At 40.2% G+C, this 19422-nt stretch overlaps 1 protein-coding gene across 7 annotated transcripts in view; it reads left to right on the top strand.

Moving 5' to 3' along the window:
* The first annotated feature begins 1861 nt into the window (after window positions 1-1861).
* URGCP (upregulator of cell proliferation) overlaps window positions 1862-19422 on the top strand; it is a 126887-nt gene continuing 109326 nt past the window's right edge. For 5 of the 7 annotated variants that reach the window (XM_057505277.1, XM_036910207.2, XM_057505271.1 and 2 more), the window contains exon 1: window positions 1863-2068. The gene's annotated coding sequence lies outside the window, so the exon portion shown is untranslated. Of the gene's footprint in view, window positions 2069-19422 lie in introns of all 7 variants that reach the window. The other 2 variants (XM_057505278.1, XM_057505276.1) reach the window with 1 other exon arrangement.

Below are 19422 nucleotides of genomic sequence, written 5' to 3'. Positions count from 1 at the left end.
AACTCATCTCAGACATGCCTTCTTACCACCTTGGGCTCGACACACTTTTTAAGTTGTCTAGCCTGCATTTGTGTTATTTCTTCCAGGACTTGCTACGTAATTTGCAAAAAGAAAAGGCATGGTCTCTTGTTCAATAATTATTGAGAATTGCAGTGAAGATAGTAACTGCCGTGCATTAAAGCAAGAACAGAGCCCTTCATGGGGATGGGGTAGGGGGAGCACAGGGACTTCATGGGTCACACACCCATGAAGCCAGCTCTGATTTCTTCCTTTATATGTTATCCCTGGCCTTAGACTTCAGTTATGTTGTATCTGTGGTTGCCATCTCATTCTCAAGGTCCAAGATTGCTTCTCCCTTTTATAACTCTTTTCAAACTATCTGTTCAAAAATGTTGGTTCAAACCTACATTCCTTATCTTCCCCACCCTGCTCCTGCCCTCAAACTTCTGACTCCCCATCTTAGGCAATGACACCACAGTCTACCCAATTACCTCTCTCACTTTTACCACATACTCTTCTTCAAGTCCTGTCAATTCTAACTCTGACATGTCATCCAACCAAGCACTGCTCCTGCCTTGGTGTCCATTCCAGTCATTAACTTGGACAAAGCCTTTGCTGGACTTTCACTAGCTCTACTGTGCTTCTGTACCAGTCTCTGGAGGATATTTTTATAACAAATCTCAGCATGTCTTCACCTGCTCCAGAGTCTTAGGATGACAGATGATCCCTTCTAGAGACTAATTTGCCAAAACCACTCCTTTTTGGAGAACTCTTTATAAAAAATGAGTCACACCCTTAAGATCCCATAATCCCATCTTTGACTATCAAACCTAAGCTCACTGCAAATGACGCTCATCACAGCATGATTTACTTTATAAGGTGTTAGAATATCAATGGTAGTTAACTCCACTACAGGTAATGATTAAAGGTCATGTACTTATGGAATGTAAACGTTAAAAACTATAGCTGCGAATACTATTTCACAACATGGAAAATGCTCACATTTAATGCTATGTGAAAAAGTGGGATACAAAATACAGTATAATTTTTTAAGTATAGGAAAAAGACTGGTATAGATATGCTAGAATGCTAACAAATGGTAAGGAGGCAGAATTGGAAATACCGTTTCTTTCTCCTGTTGTGCAGTTTCCAAATTCCAGTTAACAGATTGAAAGCCTACCAGGACTCCCAGTTTTCTGCAGTAGGATAAAGGACAGTTACTCCAGTACTCCCCTAGGGCCCGCCCCAGTCCCACCAACCAGCTCCCATCTCCCTCTCCAGCTGCGGCTGAGCCCCGGTCGTCCACTCTTCATCCCAAGCAGAGCCACGCGTTCTTCCCGGGGCCGACATCGCCCTGTCGTTTTTCTCCACCTGCAGTTCCTACGCAGCCTCAAAACCCAGCTACAACCTCGACTCTTCCGCCCGGCGCTCTAGACTTCCGCCCCAAGGGCGCGCCTTTCTTCCTCGGGCGACAGGCGCCCCAAAACGGCCGGCGCAGCAGGGGCCGCGAGTTACACGCCCCACCGACCCGCCCGCCCTATTAAGGCCGCCGGGCGGCGGTCCCACCTCCTCCCCGGCAGGTGTCACCGCGCTTCGCGCCGTTAGCTGCCTTCCACTTGGCGGCCGCGGCGTCCCCGTCCGTAACTCGACGCTTGGGACTCGCTGGGAGGTCGAGGCCGGCTGGGCCCCTTTCCTGCTGCAGCCACTTGAACACCGTTCTCCGCCCGCGGCTGGGAGCGCGGGGGCGGTGGCCGGCCGTGAGCGGCCCGAGGCGCCCCCTGCCGGCTCCGCCCTCGTCGCGCCTCTCGCCGGGAACAGCTTATGCGCCTGCGCGCCGCGGGGCAGTGTGGGGCGGCGTTCGGCAGGCTGGGCGGCTCGCGCTGGCTAGTGGTTGGGCGTGGCTGGCGGGCGCGCGGCGGGCCTGCCGCCTGCGGGGAGCGGGGCGCCTATAGTTGTGACAGCAACTCTGCGGGCCCCGAGGCGGGGCTGCGGCCCTGCTGACTGCCCCCACCTCCCAGGCTGTCCCTCGCGTCCGGAGATAGTGGGCCTCGGCTCTGCTTGAACTTAGGTCTGTGAGTATTCACACCCTTTTATGGGTTAGGCGGAAGATACGTTACAGCGTTTTCCCCAGAAGCACGCCCAGCAGAGCCTCGTCTGCGGTGGCCTGGAGACGTGCATTTTCAGTAACGCTCTCGGGGTACTTGATGCCCTGCCAAGGATAAGAAACCCCGGCCTTAAAACGTGCCTGTCAAGATTCACTTCTTTGTCTCCTTCCCCCTTTTCCAAGACCCAGCAGGCATCTAGGTCAGAGTTTTTCAAACTGTGGGTTAGGGATATGTCACGAAATCAGTTTAATAGGTTGAAAACAACATTTCAAAAAATGAAGTAAAATAGAATACAGAATACCAGTGCATCTCACATAGTAAAGGCAAGAATTGTGAAAGTTCTTTGTGAACGTGTATGTGTATAGATGATAACATCCTCCAGACAGACACTTCTGAGAGTGAAAGGGGGTGCCATATACTCTAGGACCACAGGTGTAATCCGGGGCTGTCTGGCCAACCAAGTCGTATGGTCCTTACTTGTGTGTGCTCAGTCACAATTTAAAATGTATTTCCAGTCTTCCAGCTGATCTACACAACTTGAGGAGCCATCTCTTTAAAATGTAAATCTTAACATAATGCATCCTTGCCCAAAACTCTTGAGAAAAGATACCCACGGCATACAATGATGACACCCAGTATCATCGGGCCTGGCTTACTATCAGGGGTGTCCGTTACTACCCCTATTACATCACTCCTGACTGTCCTCTGGAGAGCTCCCTCCTTTCCCTAAAACAGCCAACCCTCACCTTCCAAAACCAGCTCAACACCACCCTCTCTAATGGCCCCAGTTGAGCACCTCTTCTGAGTGTCACTGCAATACAAATTCCTCATCATCTCGAGATCTCTCCCCACAATGAACAAATGATCCCAAAATTTTATAAATGTTTACAAATTTATGTAAGAATTTAAACCTAAATGACAATGATATTTATCTGATAGTTTACTAATGATGCCAATTTTCCAAAATTTCCATAAAATATTCATCACTTGTATAATCCAGGAAAAGAAACAGAATTGTGTTGAATAGCAAATGAAAAGTTCCATTTCTACTTCCTGTTGGTAGTTTAGTGCAGTCTTCAAAGCTTTTTACCCAAATTTTTATAGTTTTGTTTTGAAGTAGTTTTGGATGTGCAGAAGTGTTGTAAATATAAGTGATTTAAAAATTGAAAAATTTGACTTTATAACAATTTTAAACTTTTGTGCTTCAAATAGCACCATGCTTCAAAAAGCAAAAAGACAACCCACAGAATGGGAGAAAATATTTGCAAATCATGTATCTTCAAATTACACATTTGTTAAGGGTCCAGGTATCCAGAATATATAAAGAACTCTTAACAACTTATTAAAAAAGACTAATTAAAACTGGGCAAAGGATTTAAATAGATATTTCTTCAAAGATATGGAATTGGTCAGTAAGCACAAAAAAGCTCAACATCCTTAGTCACTAAGATACCACTTCACACCCTCTGGGATGGCAGTAAGTAAAAGGACAGACAGTAGCACATGTTGGTGAGGGTGTGGAGAAGTTGGAACCCTCACACTTGACTGGGGGGAATGTAAAATGGTGTAGCTATTTTGGGAAATAGTTTGACAGTTTCTTAAAAATTTAAACATAGAATTTATGACCTGCCGATTTCATTCATAGGTAAATACTCTAGAGAAATTAAAACGTCCACAAAGAAACTTGTACAAAAATGTTTATAGCAGCATTATTCATACTAGCCAAAGGTCAAAACAACCCAAATGTTGAATGGATAAACAAAATGTGCTATGTCCACACAATGTAATTTTTTTGGAAATAAAAAATTGAATGCTGACATATGCTACAACAACAGGTATAGTAGATTGCTGGGATTACTGTAACAAAGTACCACAAACCAGATAGTTTAACAGAAACTTGGTGTCTCCCAGTTTTGGAAGCTAGAAGTCTGAAATCAACGTATTGGCAGGATTGGTTCTTTCTAAGGGCTGTGAGGGAGAATCTCTTCCATGCCTCTGTATTCTGGGGGCCTCAGGTGATCCTTGGCTTGTGAACACTGTTCTCCATGTGTCTTGACATAGTCTTCCCTTTATGGGTGTATCTCTGTCCAAATGTCCCCTTTTTATTTATCTAGCAATAGTATTTGTACTTACCTGGGCAGCCTCTCTTGCTTTCTCATTCTTTTGCTCCCTTGCACTCTCTCATTTATATGGGATCAGGGCATTCCCTCCACCCCCCACCACACACACACACACAAAATGACTGCATTTTAACTTCATCTGCAAAGACACAATTTTTAAGTAAAGTCACATTCTCGGGTTCTAGGGGTTAGGACCTCAACAGCTTTTGGGAGGACACAGTTCAACACATAACAGTGTTATACCTTGAAAACATTATGCTAAATGAAAGAAGCCAATCACAAAAGGCCACATATTGTGTGATTCCACTTACATGAAATGTCCAGAATAGGCAGCATTATAGAGACAGTAGTGGCTGCCAATGGCTGATGGAAGGGAGCAGTGGGAAGTGATGTCTGTAAAGCTGCAACCATACACAGTTCTCATATACCAGCTTCCATAATGTTAACATATATAAAATATGGTTGTCTTATCCAGAAAGTTAACATCTATACAAAAATATTAACTAATTTAGAGACTTCATTCAGATTTTGCTAATTGTCCAACTAATGTCTTTTTGCTGGTTCAGGATCTGATTTAGGATTCTATGGTGCATTTGTTCATCCTGTCACTTTAGTCTCCTGCAATCTCAGATAGTTCTTTAGGTTTTTTTTGTGTGTGTGGTTTTTGATGACCTTGACACTTGAAAGAGTATGGAAATTTTTTTGTACAATGCACCTCAGTTTGGGTTTTCTGATTGATGAGATTAAGGTTCCATATTTGGAACAAGACAAACAGAATTGAAGTTGTATCCTTTTCAGTGTATCGTATCAGAGGATACATGGTATTGACAAATCTTATTACTGGTTGAGTCTGATCACTTTGTTAACTTGATATTTGTGAGATTCCTCTGTTAAGTATAAAGTTAAATTTTTTTCTTTTTAAATTAATAGTAGCTTTTGGGGAGAAACATTGAGACTATATAAAGACTCTATTTTTTATCATGCTTTCATCTACTAATTCCATTCTGGCCTATAGCAGTTATTACTGTGGTGTTTGCCAAATACTAATTTTCTACTTTTAGTTTTCTTTCTACATTTAGTAAATGGAATTCCACTGTAAGGAAGAGCTGCCCTTTCTTCCCCATTTATTTATTTATTCAGTTATTTTGTTTATGTCAGATGGACTCATGGATATTTATTCTATTCATTTTAATCTATTAGTGTCATTAATGTTTGCTCAAATCATCCTAGATTTGGCCATTGAGAGCCTGTTTTAGGGAACCTCTAAGATGCCATCCAACAATCCTAACCACCTAGTATTCAGGTCCTTGTGTAGTTTCTCCTTGAGTGTGGACTGGATTTTGTTGCATTTCTAATGAAAAAGGTGATGGGATATCACTTAAGGGATTAGTGTCGGTCCCTCCCTTCTTCTGACCAGCAGATAAGGGAGGAGACACAGTGAGATATCGAAGATCTGAAAGGACCAGCCAGGGGACTCAAGGCTTAACAGCGCAAGAGTGGTGCTGAGAGGGCACCCTTCATATTTATTGATCAAAGAATTATACACAACAATGATCTAAAGGGTGACTTCATACATAATGTATAACTAACCATAACTTGCTGTTTGACAGCCTCTGGTCTCATGGAGCATAACACTCTCAAAAACCTTTGGGACAATGTAAAAGCAGTTGCATCATGGAAATGAGATTCTACTTAAGATAACTTGTTTTTGCACATACATCAAGAGTTACAGAAAACCCAGTTATTGTTTTTGTACGTACATCGTTACAGAAAACCCAGTTAAAACAGGTAAATCATAAATCATAGTTGATTATTGCATTCCAGGCCCACATTTTCCCCTTTCTATTTATTTATTTATTTTTATTTTGGTATTATTAATCTACAATTACATGAACATTATGTTTACTAGACTCCCCCCTTCACCAAGTCTCCCCCCACAAACCCCATTACAGTCACTGTCCATCAGCGTAGTAAGATGCTGTAGAGTCACTACTTGTCTTCTCTGTGTTGCACAGCCCTCCACGTGCCTCCCCCCACATTATACATGCTAATTGTAATACCCCCTTTCTCCCCCGTCTCCTTATCCCTCCCTTCTCACCCATCCTCCCCAGTCCCTTTGCCCTTTGTAACTGTTAGTCCATTCTTGGGTTCTGTGATTCTGCTGCTGTTTTGTTCCTTCAGTTTTTTCTTTGTTCTTATACTCCACATATGAGTGAAATTATTTGGTACTTGTCTTTCTCCACCTGGCTTATTTCACTGAATGTAATACCCTCTAGCTCCAACCATGTTGTTGCAAATGGTAGGATTTGTTTTCTTCTTATGGCTGAATATATTCCATTGTGTACATGTACCACATCTTCTTTATCCATTCATCTACTGATGGACACTTAGGTTGCTTCCTTTTCTTGCCTATTGTAAATAGTGCTGCGATAAACATAGGGGTGCATCTGTCTTTTTCAAACTGGGCTGCTGTACTCTTAGGCTAAATTCCTAGTAGTGGAATTCCTCGGTCAAATGGTATTTCTATTTTGAGCTTTTTAAGGAACCTCCATATTGCTTTCTACAATGGTTGAACTAGTTTACAATCCTACCAGCAGTGTAGGAGGGTTCCCCTTTCTCCACAACCTTGCCAACATTTGTTGTTGTTTGTCTTTTGGATGGTGGCGATCCTTACTGGTATGAGGTGATATCTCATTGTGGTTTTAATTTGTATTTCTCTGATAACTAGCGATGTGGAGCATCTTTTCATGTGTCTGTTGGCCATCTGAATTTCTTCTTTGGAGAACTGTCTGTTCATCTCCTCTACCCATTTTTTAATTGGATTATTTGCTTTTTGTTTGTTGAGGTGCATGTCCCCCTTTCTTTTTATAAACAGACTTATTATAGCAGGCATGTAAAATGGCAGTGGCTGTGTGTAAACAGTGAGGTGTCTAGTGACAGATTGCCTCGTATAGTTGGAGGGGGCGAGGTTCTAAGCCTCACCTCAGTTGGCCCCCAATTTCTCACCTGATGGCCCCCTTGCCACTGTGCCTGTCCTAGGTTGTTCCTCCCTTGAGGAATCTTACCCGTCTCTGACTAACCAGGCATCTTCCGGGGCCATACAGGGAGATGTAAAGTTGATAAGTGAGAGAGAAGCAATATTCTTTGAAAAGGTTAGCTTTTTACTTCTTTGCAGATTTATGCCCCGTGGCTTCTATGACCAGCACTTGTCTTGAGGTATCTTTACTAGCTGGAAGGATCATGATACACAGTAATTTTAAGTATGAGGCATGAATTCTAGTAAAGGGCTGTATTTAGGAAGGAAAAAAGAAAAGCTATAGAAGTAGCAAAGGAAGAAAATATGAGAAAATTATTTCTTTGACACAACTTCTTGTAGAGTAACGTAAGCATGTATAGGTTTTAATAAACTACTAATTAAATTATGTACACACAATTAACAGAACAGGAATACAGATACATAACAAAAGCAGACCTACAATTACCAGCCATATCCAATGAAACCAAGAAAACTAGTTAGGTAACTCAGGCATTTGTGAAAACTTATTAATAATATGATGAATATTGTTTCATTGATTTTGAATAGTTTGAGAAAAATCAGACAAAACAACACTTTCCTGGAAACTGTTCACATCCCATGTGGTCTTTTAACAGCAGTCTATAGTAGCACGATTCTGAAGCACTGCAACTCGCACTTCTCCTAGCTCTTGACTGAGTTCAGATAATACAAAAGCAGTCAAATTCGTTGTCTTATTGTATACACAGGCCAGCTTAGATATCTCTTTTTGCATTCCACCGACAAGTCCAGGAACCAGCAGGATGAATGCAGCTGCAACTGCAACAGAGGTGGGATCTAGAAGCTTTAAGTTGTCACAATCGGACGGCAGAGCTCGGAGAAATCTTTCTTGACTATTTCCGGGATAATCTATTAGAGCAGGAAGAATGCATTCCATGCCAGATATACCTTGATAATGTGAAGAGAGGAGGGCTTATGGTGTGGACTTGTACCACCTGCCCTGCCCCTAAGGTGGGCTGGGTTGTTGTCTGTTTGCCAGGGCTGTTTGCAGTGAAGTCATGGGTTATGCTGAGATACCCTTCTTTATTTGCAGAACACTCAAACATTCCAGGCCAAGTTGCTCCTGGCCTTTTGAGATTTAACTGATCTCACTGGAGAATGACTCTAGAGCTTATTGTTTAACACAGAGTTTTGGTAGGGGGTTTCCTTGCATGTAGTTACATTGCTCTGACTGCAAATATCCTGCTTTGCTTTTTCCAGAGGTCCTCACCCTACTCTGTCTAAGCTCAAGGTCCCTGTCTCATTCTCCACTCTACAGATAGAGACCCTAGCTACTACTAGGTAAAAGGGGCGATGATGACCACTCTGGCTGCTTCATGCTGAGAAGGGGGTGCATAAAAGGTGCAGTTAGGTCTCCATTCGTGGTCAGTTGAGAGGGCCTTGGAAGATTAGTGCTTCTATTCTGGGTTCCATTTCTATTACTATTTGCAGTTTTATGGCTTCTAGGCAAGATAGGACAAATTATGTTATTAGGTTAAGTAGCAACATCTGGAGTTGGATATTCCTTTTTGGAGCAACTTGACAAGATTAAGAATGCACGGCTGAATATGAGGACTAGAAACAGTAAAGTTTTAATTGAAATGATGGGATGGGAGAAAACAAACATCTGGAGAATCATAGCTAGGTATTTTGGGGAAACTAGAATTCTGGATCTAGTCTTCGTCCCAATGACTAGTATTAGGATTTAGTATAGATAAGGCTGCATTATTGAAACAATACTTTTCTCTAAAATGACTCTCATTTTTATTAGAAGTGACTATTAAGAAAATAATTAACACTTGGGTTGACTATTTGCATAAGTGCAGCAAGAAGAGCAATTTATTAAATAGGGTCTTTTAAATGTGCTTTGCTGGAACTTTTAATAAGGAATTTCAGATTGGACTTTTAAAGGCCTCTTGAGACCAGAAAGCCAAACCAGATTTGCCATCAGGTTTTGCCTGCAGTACCTGCATATTTGGGTGAATTCCTCTCTTCTTGAGGTCTCCAAGACATTTTGAGGTTCCTGCACCTGCCAGGAAGTGACCTTCCTTAATCACCTGGTAAGGCTGCTGGGAACTCTGTAAGCAAGGTACCAGGCCAGTTCTCCCAAGGGGCTTTGTTGGCTACATAAAGTCAATCTTAGTTCCTTAAAGCTGTTCATATCTGAGTTTATGCACATGTCTCTCAGGTATGACATTCCAGTCAAAGCCTTGGTAACATAACCAGTGTTTTTAATTGGTCCTGTTATAAGGAAAGCAGATTCTTACTGAGCTTCTGCAAATAAACATGCTGCCATAAAATATAAAAATACTGAAAGCTTTTAAATTCTGGAGGGGTCAGGTAGAAAGATAAATGTTTCAATTCTGCTTATAAAGGTATTGTCATTTACTAAACTGTTGTCAGTCAGCTTAAGAGAAAAAGCTTAAAACACTTTATCAGCAACATTTGAAACAAAAAGCCACAAAATCATTTCCCTTAGTTTACTTAATCTTATGTAACCAATACTTGTTCTGCTGAAATCTAGTTCTTTACTAGTTTAGGAGTAATGAAACAGTGACTATAAATGACAAAAGACTTACAAATGACAATGGTTAGAGATCTGATAAGAGCTTACTATAAGACAGTTGACATAAGAAAATTTGGATATTTCTGTAACATAAAACATTCAGTAACAAAGTTTAGTATCATTCCCTTTGACAATGCTTTCCAGGTAAATATATATCAGATAAATAAGCCAAAATAGCCAAATATTTTCCCCAATGAGGAGAAAAATTCCTCTGACATGTTCCAGGGGCCCTCTGGAAAATATGAGTTAACTAGAGGTAAAACCACCTTTTTGAATTTGATTTTGGAAAGTTGTCAGAAGAAAGTTTCTTTGGCACTTGCTTAAATAAGATTAGAGGTTGCCATGAAGCAATACTTATCCATTTAACTAGAATGACAACAAAATACTTCAAAGGCATATACAGAAGTTTACACAGTTGTTAGCAAAGTTTAACTTTTAGTCCTTTAATATTAAGATCTCATTTTCTTAAATACTCAGACAATTCATTGAGACTTTAAGCATGAGAAACTACTTTGATAAAACAAGTAGAAAACTTTTTGCAGTTTTTCAACATTAAGAGCAGACTAACAGTTTAAGAAAACTTTGTCCTTTTATCTGAAAACAAAATTCTAATTTGCTGTGTACCTGATATCGAGACTCATTTGCTTTAATTTTATATAGCATGACCATATTAACTCTTCCACAAAGTTCCTACATTTTTTTTTACATTTAGAGTTCTTCCTCTTTAAACAGCTGTACTTTAGAACAGTTACTTTCTTTTACGCTCAACAAAATGAATTTCCATTCCTTATACTTTCTCTTATTAAAACACATCTTTTCTAGCAAGCAGAGATGTTTTCTTTATTACTTGAAGTAGTTTTATTTAGAACTATGTCTACTTAGCAAAACTTTAAGGTTTTAGGTTACTACAAAGATTCTCAGGCTGTTTGTAGGTATACACACTGTGATACATTAACACACTATTTATTAAGATGTTTACTTGCTACACTTATTTAGTTTACTCATTCTTAATAACTATGCTCACAAAACTTTTATCAAACAATAGACAGTCAAGCCTCTCTTTAAGCATTTTTTTCTTGAAAGATTTAACAGATAACATCAACTTCAATGACTTTAGGTAAACTTAGGCAGCTGATAACTATTTTAGTTCAACTTAAATTAGCATTAATGCTTAATATCTTCTATTAGAATTTTTCTGGAAGTTTTTGAATGCCCAATTTTCACAAGCACTTGTCTTTAAATCAATTTTTATTAATACCATCTGGAGGTAGAAAAGATATTTTTCATTTATACACTTAGACACACAAACATACAGATTGAGACATAATGACTACAGTTAGCAACACTTTTCATAAAAGAATATATAAAACACAAACTGATACAAAGATTTGAATTACTAATATTCAATTGCCTACTCTCTTTTTAGCTTACTTGATTAAAAGTATCTCAATTTTCAAGAATACACTCTAAGGGTGAGCAGTTTACATAACTGGGTTAAGGTTTAGTTGACCCCAGACTAAAAAAGGGCCGATAAAGGCTCTGTACTGATGGTGACTGTGTGTGTCCAGGGGGCTGGAAATGGAATGCAAGTACAATTCTAGCACCATTATTTAAAATCAGGCTGTATTGCAGAAGATAAATTACTGCCATTTCAGGGAGTCTAGTTTAAAAAACTCCCAATTTTTGAAGATAATAGTGAACCCAATAAGAATAGATTTCCACCAAAATAATTTAGAAAACTAGTTCCATATTGTAGTCTATGGGATTTTTGACCATTTCCCTTCTTTGCATCAACATATATTTAGCTGCATAATCTTATTATACTGTATACTTCTCTCAGGGGCCAAACCTTTCTAATCAGAGACTTAAGACTGATAGCTGACCCTAATCATCTTTTAAGTGGTTAATGGGTACTCAGACACATTTTATGAGATAAAGAGTACAGCATTTAGTCAGGAATAAGAGCAGTCTCTTACCTTGCAGTGGTGGGCATTAGGTTCCATGAAACTGGTGAAGTTAGAAGAGAGTTAGGAACGCACCCTCACTCACTCAGAGGCCAGGGCAGCCTGAAGAAGCAGGCTGGGAGTCAGAGACACTCGTGGACACCCAGGCGGGCTGTCGGGGCCTGATTCCAGACACGTGGGCCTTTGAGAAGCCGCTGAAGTGCAGCCTCAGCCCAGGCCCTCGCAGTTGCCCACGGCTTTCCTCAGTCCCTCGCATCCAAGGAGAGGCCTCTGAAAGGGAATCCTGGCCTCCACTCAGGTGACATTCCCGGCTCCCAAGGGAGACGGGGGATCCACTGAGGGAGACGCAGGGGAACCTGTCGCTCGAGTCTTTGAGAACGGCAGCTGGACTAGTCCCATTTAAGTGGCTGACAAGTGCCCAGTGTGTGCCATAGATGGCTTACTTCTATAAGGACAATGAAAGAAAAGGCAGGCTTGGATGCCCATACTCACCTCCGAAGCTATACTGGACGAGTCCCCCAAGATGATGCTGGGGTTCTTGTTTGCAGAGCTGATAAATGAACTTAGCAAACAGTCAAGGTAGGAGAGCTAAGGGGAGGCTTTTATTTAGAGATACAGTGAGAGGACAGAGCTCCTGGCTCATGCCGGAGGGGACAAGAGAGTCCATACAGGTGCACATAATTTTGACAAATTGTAGGGCTGTTTAACATTCCTTGAGGAAGTCCTTTCTATTGGAATCCTTCTGAAGGAGCTTGTAAATCTAAGGAGGGTACAGTAAAAGCAAAATTCTCCCTATCTGCCACAGCTAAAGGAATTGTAAAAGAAACAATCTTTAAGATCAATGATAACCATGTCCCAGTCTTTCGAAATCATAGCTGGAGAAGGGAGGCCTTCTTGTAAAGTACCCATAAGTTTAAGGACTGCATTAATTTGTCTTAAGTCATATAAGAGTCTCCATTTTCCGAACTCTGTTTTAAAATGAATACAGGGGAATTCCACAGGCTTGTGAAAAATTCTAATCTATTTAGCTGAAGCTGTTCTTGAACTAATGTTTGTAAGGCTGCCAGTTTTTCCTTATTGAGGGGCCATTGATCCACCCAAACAAGTACAGGGATAATGTTCCTCTGTGAGCCTTTTTGAAATCTCTTAATACATTACTCAGATCAGCTTGTCTGAGGGTTCCTTGTGGCAGCAACCAGTAACAATGTTTTTTAATATATTTGTGAAGTTGAGCAAAGTCTTTTTTAGAAGTTTTCACTCTTGAGGTTTTCAGGAGGGCACAGAGTAATTTTAAGTAATCCTCCGGTTTATCTGCTTTAGTTTCATGTTGGCCCATTATAGTGTCCATGACGACGTCTCAACCCTGTCCCTATGTACGCTTTCCCGGGTGTCTTACCGGATAGACGATCTTTGGAGCTTCCCCACTCTGAGCTTCAAGCACGTCCCTGTTTGGGCGCCACTTGTCAGTCCCTCCATGCTTCTGACCCGCAGATAAGGGAGGAGATGCGATGAGATATTGAAGATCTGAAAGGACCAGCCAGGGGACTCAAGGTGTAACAGTGCAAGAGTGGTGCTGAGAGGGCTCCTCTCATATTTATTGATCAAAGAATTGTACATAACAATGATCTAAGGTGCGGGAGTCCAGCTCCAGCCTAGGGGTGGGATGCCCGAAGGTGCAGGACAGAGTCGGCATATGGAGAGACAGGACACGGAGTCAGATGGAGGTGGTCTCTTGACAAAGTGTCGATGACAGCTTTATTTATACCATTTTGCACAAGGATATGATTATTTCTTATTATTCTGATGATTAATTAGTATAGGCAGTTGGTTAATAAGTATAGGCAAGCTTTTTTTCTTTCTTTTCCTTTCTAATCTATTCATGATTGGTCAAGCGTTAGACAGGTGATTGTTTTTCTGTTCCTTGACCGAAACTCTTCCTATCAGCATCTACTCTATTGTGTTTTACGTTTCTATGCAACGCAGTTTGCATGTGACCGTAGGAGCGTGTAGTATGTAGCAGCGACTATGGAGTCTATCAGTTCAGGGTGAAATACAGGTCACCTTGTGCCACAGTTAGCTAGGATTCTTTCCCACAAAAATATTCTTAGAGGCTTTAATAAATTTATAATCAATCTAAAATCATAAACTCATATCTTCACCTTATACCCCTTTATAGGGCACAGTAGGCAGCAAACTAAATTTCCCCTTCTTATCTACATTTCTCTTTCGTTTGTGTGGATACCAAAATCTCCCTGACATATGCTACACAGGTCTCCATGACTCCACTACTGCAGGGACTAAACACAATTCTTACATGGTGAACAATGCAAGGGCATTCATATCATAGAAACTGTTTCTGCTTTAACTACAAACCTTAAACTATAAACAATCACGTCAAATATAATGTATGATTATTCATTTGATTTTTATACTTTATATGTGAATCTAATAAAATGTTAATGTAGTAGGTAAATGCAAGATATAGATAGAAAGCATGATTTAGAACTGTAAGAAGGCAGGTGTAGATGATCAGGTTTGTGCCTACAGACCAGGTCTTAATCCAAGTGGAACAAGGGCAACAAAACATCCACAGGTGTAGAAGATTTCTCTCAAAACTGGGGGTGAGGTTCTAAGCCTCACCTTTTTTGGTCCCCTTTTTCTCACCTGGTGGCCCCCCTGCGACTGTGCCTATCTTAGGTTGTTCCTCCCTTGAGGAATCTTACCCGTCTCTGGCTAACCAGCCATCTTACAGGGCCATACAGGGAGATGTAAAGCTGGTAAGAGAGAATATTCTTTGAAAAGGTTAGTTTTTCACTTCTTTGCAGATTTATGCTCCATGGCTTCTATGCCCAGCACTTGTTTTGAGGTATCTTTACTTCCTGGAAAATTGTGGTACTTGGTAATTTCACGTATGAGGCACAAATTCTAGTAAAGGGCCGTAATTAGGAAAGAAGAAAAACAAACTATAGAAGTAGTAGAGGGAAGAAAACATGAGATGATTAATTAAGTGTCATCAGGGTTATTCTATTCAATATTTTCTCATGACTCTATTTCTATAAAACTTTCCATCACTAGTTTCACTAGCATTGTAAACAAGGGGGCATTCTCAGTGGAAATGGGGTGGTCAATGTTTGACTAACTAACAGCAGGTTTCTGTACTTTATGCTAAGATCGCCATTTGGCCCCTGTGTGTTCTATTCTTCAGGAGCACTGTCCTGAAAAGCTTTTGGGAAGTTTATGTTCTCATCTTTTCCGTGCTGCTTAGCAAAGGTTAGTTTAGTCTTTGGCAACAATGTAAGTAAAAACAAAGCCAATAGTATAATGGAAAATAACAAAATCAAGGTGGGTAATAGAGGGAGCCAGATGTGAAGGCCCCTGATTTGTGGGGGTCTTCCTCCAGCCTGAGCTTTGCTACACAGCTTGAGTAGCATGGCTCCTGGCACTAAGGGGTGACTTAATACATAATGTATAACTAACCATAACTTGCTGTTTGACAGTCTCTGGTCTCATGGAGCGTAATGCTCTCAAAAACTTTTGGGACAATATAAAAGCAGTTGCGTCATGGAAACGAGATTCTACTTAAGATAACTTGTTTTTGCACATACATTAAGAGTTACAGAAAACCCAGTTATTGTTTTTGCACATACGTCAGGAGTTACAGAAAACCCAGTTATTGTTTTTGCACATACATCAAGAGTTAAAGAAAACCCAGTTAAAACAGTTAAATCATAAATCATAGTTGATTATTGCATTCCAGGCCCACAGATTAGGGTAAGAAAAGATTGGCTTCCATTTCGGGCAGCCTCTCTTGCTTTCTCATTATTTTGTTCCCTTGCTCTTTCACTCCCTCTCTATGGTGGAAGCCAGCTGCTACATTGTGATATGCTCTATGGAGAGGCCCCTGTGCCAAGGAACTAAGATAGGCCTCCTGGCAACAACTAATGAAAAACTAAGGCCCAACACTCAAGAAGGAGCTGAATCCTGCCAACACCATGTGGATGAGTTTGGAAGTTAATCCTTCTACATTCAACCTAGAGATGATCCTGGCTAACAACCTGAATGCAACTCTATGAAAAGCCTTAAGCCAAAGGAACATGTATTAGTCTGCTAGTACTTCAATAAAAAAATACTGTAGACTGGGTGGTTTAAACAACAGACATTTATTTTTCTACATTCCTGGAGGTTAGAAGTCCAAGATCAATGTTCCAGCTCACTTGGTTTCTGCTGAGGGCTCTTTTCCTTGTGTATAGATGGTCTCATTCTTGATATATCTTCACATGGACTTTCCTTGGTGCATGTGCACATGGAGTGGGGGTGGGGAGAGAAGATTGACTAGTTTTCTGGTGTCTCATAAGGACACTAGTCCTATTGGATCAGGCTCCCACCTTTATGATCTCATTTAACCTTAATTACTTCCTTAAGAGACCCTATCTCCAAGTATAACTACACTGGGAGTTAGGGCATCAACCTAACACATTTTTTTGGGGAAGTAAACATTTAGTCCGTAACAATAAAGGGTTATGCTTTCCTCCTTGAGATCAGGAGTGAGGCAAGTTATACTGGATGTTCTAGTCATGTCTGTAAGGCAAAGAAAGGAAGTAAAAGGCAGAGTGGACAGAAGTAAAAATGTCTTTATTCACAGACGACATGCTTGTCTACACAGAAAATCTGAGGGAGATTACAAAAGCTTGTAAAAATATTAACAGTTGAGCAGTTATAGATGCAAGATCAATATACAAACATCAGTTGTATTTCTATGTGTTGACAATCAAATTGAAAAAAACTGGTGCCATTTACAGTACTATGGAAAGCTTATGAATGAACTTGAAAAAGATGTGGAAGACCTTTACACTGAAAGCTTAAAATTGCTCAGAGAAATTATAGTCAAAGTAATGGAGAGATATACTGTATTCATGGGTTGGAAGACTCAATGTTTTTAAGATATAAATTGTTCCTAAATTAGTCTATATATTGAGTGCAATAAAAATAAAAATCCCAGCAGGCTTTTTTGGTAGAAATTGGAAAGCTGATTCTCACATGGATAGATAAAGGACTCAGAATGAGTGCAAACCAACTTTGAAGAAGAACAAAGTTGGAAGACTCAAACTATATGATTACAAGCTATATTATAAAGCTACATAATTAAGAACGTTTGGTGTTGGCGTACAGATAGCCAAGTTAGTCAATGAAAAAGAATAGAAGGTACAGACATAGACCTACACAGTGGTTTTCAAAAAAGGTGCCACCATAGATGAAGTGTTTGTATCTGAATTTCATGTTAAATCCCCAGTGGGATGGTATTAGGAGGTGGGGCCCTTTGGAGGTGATTACATCATAAGGGCAGAGCATCTGGTGAATGGCATTGGTGCCCTTATGAAAGAGACCCTAAAGAGTTCCCTTGCCCCTTCCCCTGTGTGAGGACACAGTGAAATGACAGTCATCTATAAATCAGAAAGTAGGTCCTATGAGGTACTGAAAATGCTGGCACCTCAGTCGTGGGCTTCCTAGACTCTAGAACTATAAGAAACACATTTTTGTTGTTTACAAACCTTCAGTCTATGGTGTTCTGTCAGCCTGAACAGATTAAGACAGGTCCCAAGGCAATTATGGAGAAAGGATAATATTTTCAACTTTGATCTGTATGGCTCGAACAGTTGGAGAGCCATATGAATAAAAAATAACCTTAACTTCACACTATATGCAAAAATTAAACAATAAATGGACCATAAACCTAATTGCTAAATCAGGTTAAAACTATAAAACTCATAGGAAAAAATGTAGGAGAAAACCTTTGTGACCTTGGGTTTGGCACAGATATTTTAAGTACAACTTAATAAGCACCAACTATGAAAGAATAGACAATAACTGCTTTTCTTCAGCCAAACAACATGGAACAAAATGGGGCCCCATCCCCATCAGCAAAGGTTAAGTGGAGAGCCTCGACTACCATGATAGCCATATTGTAAAGAGGCAAGCCTCCTTTACTGCCGTGATGTCAGAGAAAGCCAAGAAGAACATTGTCACACCCACTCAGTGATAATGAAACCTTCCCTCACTGTGTGAAAAGCCACTCAGGGAGCCGTTACAAAGCATTCCTCTTTCTCTGTATTAGGGTTCTCCAGAGAAATTAGCAGGGGGAGGGGAAGAGGTAGAGAGGCTATAAAATATTGGCTTATAGGATTATAGAGCCTGAGAAATCCTATGCTCTGCTCTCTATAAGCTGGAGACCCAGGACCTGGTAGTGTGCTTTCATGGTCTGAGAGCTGGAGAATCAGTGGTGTGGCTTCCAGGCTGTGTCTGCAGGCCAGAGAACCAAGAACACTGAGGGCAGGAGAAGATGATGTTTTAGCTCAATCATTCCAATTTAACCTTCCTCCACTTTTTTGTTCTATTTAGGGCCTCAACAGATTGGATGATACTCACCCACTTGGGGAGGACCATCTGCTTTACTCTCTGCCAATCCAAATGCTAATCTCTTCTGGATACATGCTCAAACAAACACATCCAGAAAGTATTTAACCAGCTATCTGGGCATTCTGTGGCCCAGTCAAGTTGACACACAAAATTAATGATCCCACCCTTCAGCCAGGATGGTGGATTTTCACCTGTACCTGTCAGTAGTGAGGCGTCAGAGGAGGTCTGTTCTTAATTAAGAATTAAGATCCAAAGTTTCATAATATAATAGCCAAAATGTCCAGAGTACTATTGAAAATCACTCATCATGCCAAGAACTAAGACTACCTCAACTTAAAAGACAATCAGGTGCCAAAACAGAAATGACACAGATGTGATTGTCTGACAAAGATTTTAAAGCAGGTATCATAAAAATGCTTTAATAATTAGGAAAATGCTTGAAATAAAACACAAGTCTCAGCAAAGAACAAAATATGAAAAGGAACCAAATGGAAATTTTAGAACTGAAAAACACAGTAAAATAAGTAACAAACTCACTAGATTGACTCAGCAGCAGAGTGGAGATGATAAAAAAGATCAATGAAATTATAAATGAAAAAATTAATAAAAACAAATTAACCACAGAGGGAAAATAGATTGGGGAAAAAAAAGAGTCTCAAGGAACTGTGACAGTACAACAAATGATCTAACACTCATCTCACCAGAATCCCAGAGGGAGAGGAGAAAGAAGGTAGGGTTTAAATATTTGAATAGATAATCACTGAAAAATTCCCAAATTTGGCAAAAGACATAAACCTACAGTTCAAGAAACTGTGATAACTCCAATAGGACACACCACAAATGAGATCATGCCAAGATACATCAGTCAAAATTCTGAAAACTAAAGACAAAAAGTCTTGAAATCAGAAACACTTGAGCTGTATGTGAAAACCTAAATTGCAGCAGATTTCTTATCAGAAACCAGAGGCTGTAAAGAAGTGGCAAAGCATTTTCAAGTGCTGAAAAGAAAAAAGTGTAACTCAGAATTCTATATCCAGTGAAAAATTGAAAAGGAAATGATAAATGAAGGAATCTTGAAACAATAGAACAATAGAGAGTAGAATTATGAGTTAATAACAATGGAATTTTTTCTTGAGTTTTCTAAATGATATTTGGTGATTGAAGCAAAAATTGTAACATTGATGTGTATGTCAAAGCATGT

The sequence above is a fragment of the Manis pentadactyla genome, chromosome 7, assembly GCF_030020395.1.
Source record: "Manis pentadactyla isolate mManPen7 chromosome 7, mManPen7.hap1, whole genome shotgun sequence".
Lineage (NCBI taxonomy): Eukaryota > Metazoa > Chordata > Mammalia > Pholidota > Manidae > Manis > Manis pentadactyla.
Note: the sequence above shows the minus strand (reverse complement) of the source record. Positions and strands in the feature narration are given on the sequence as shown.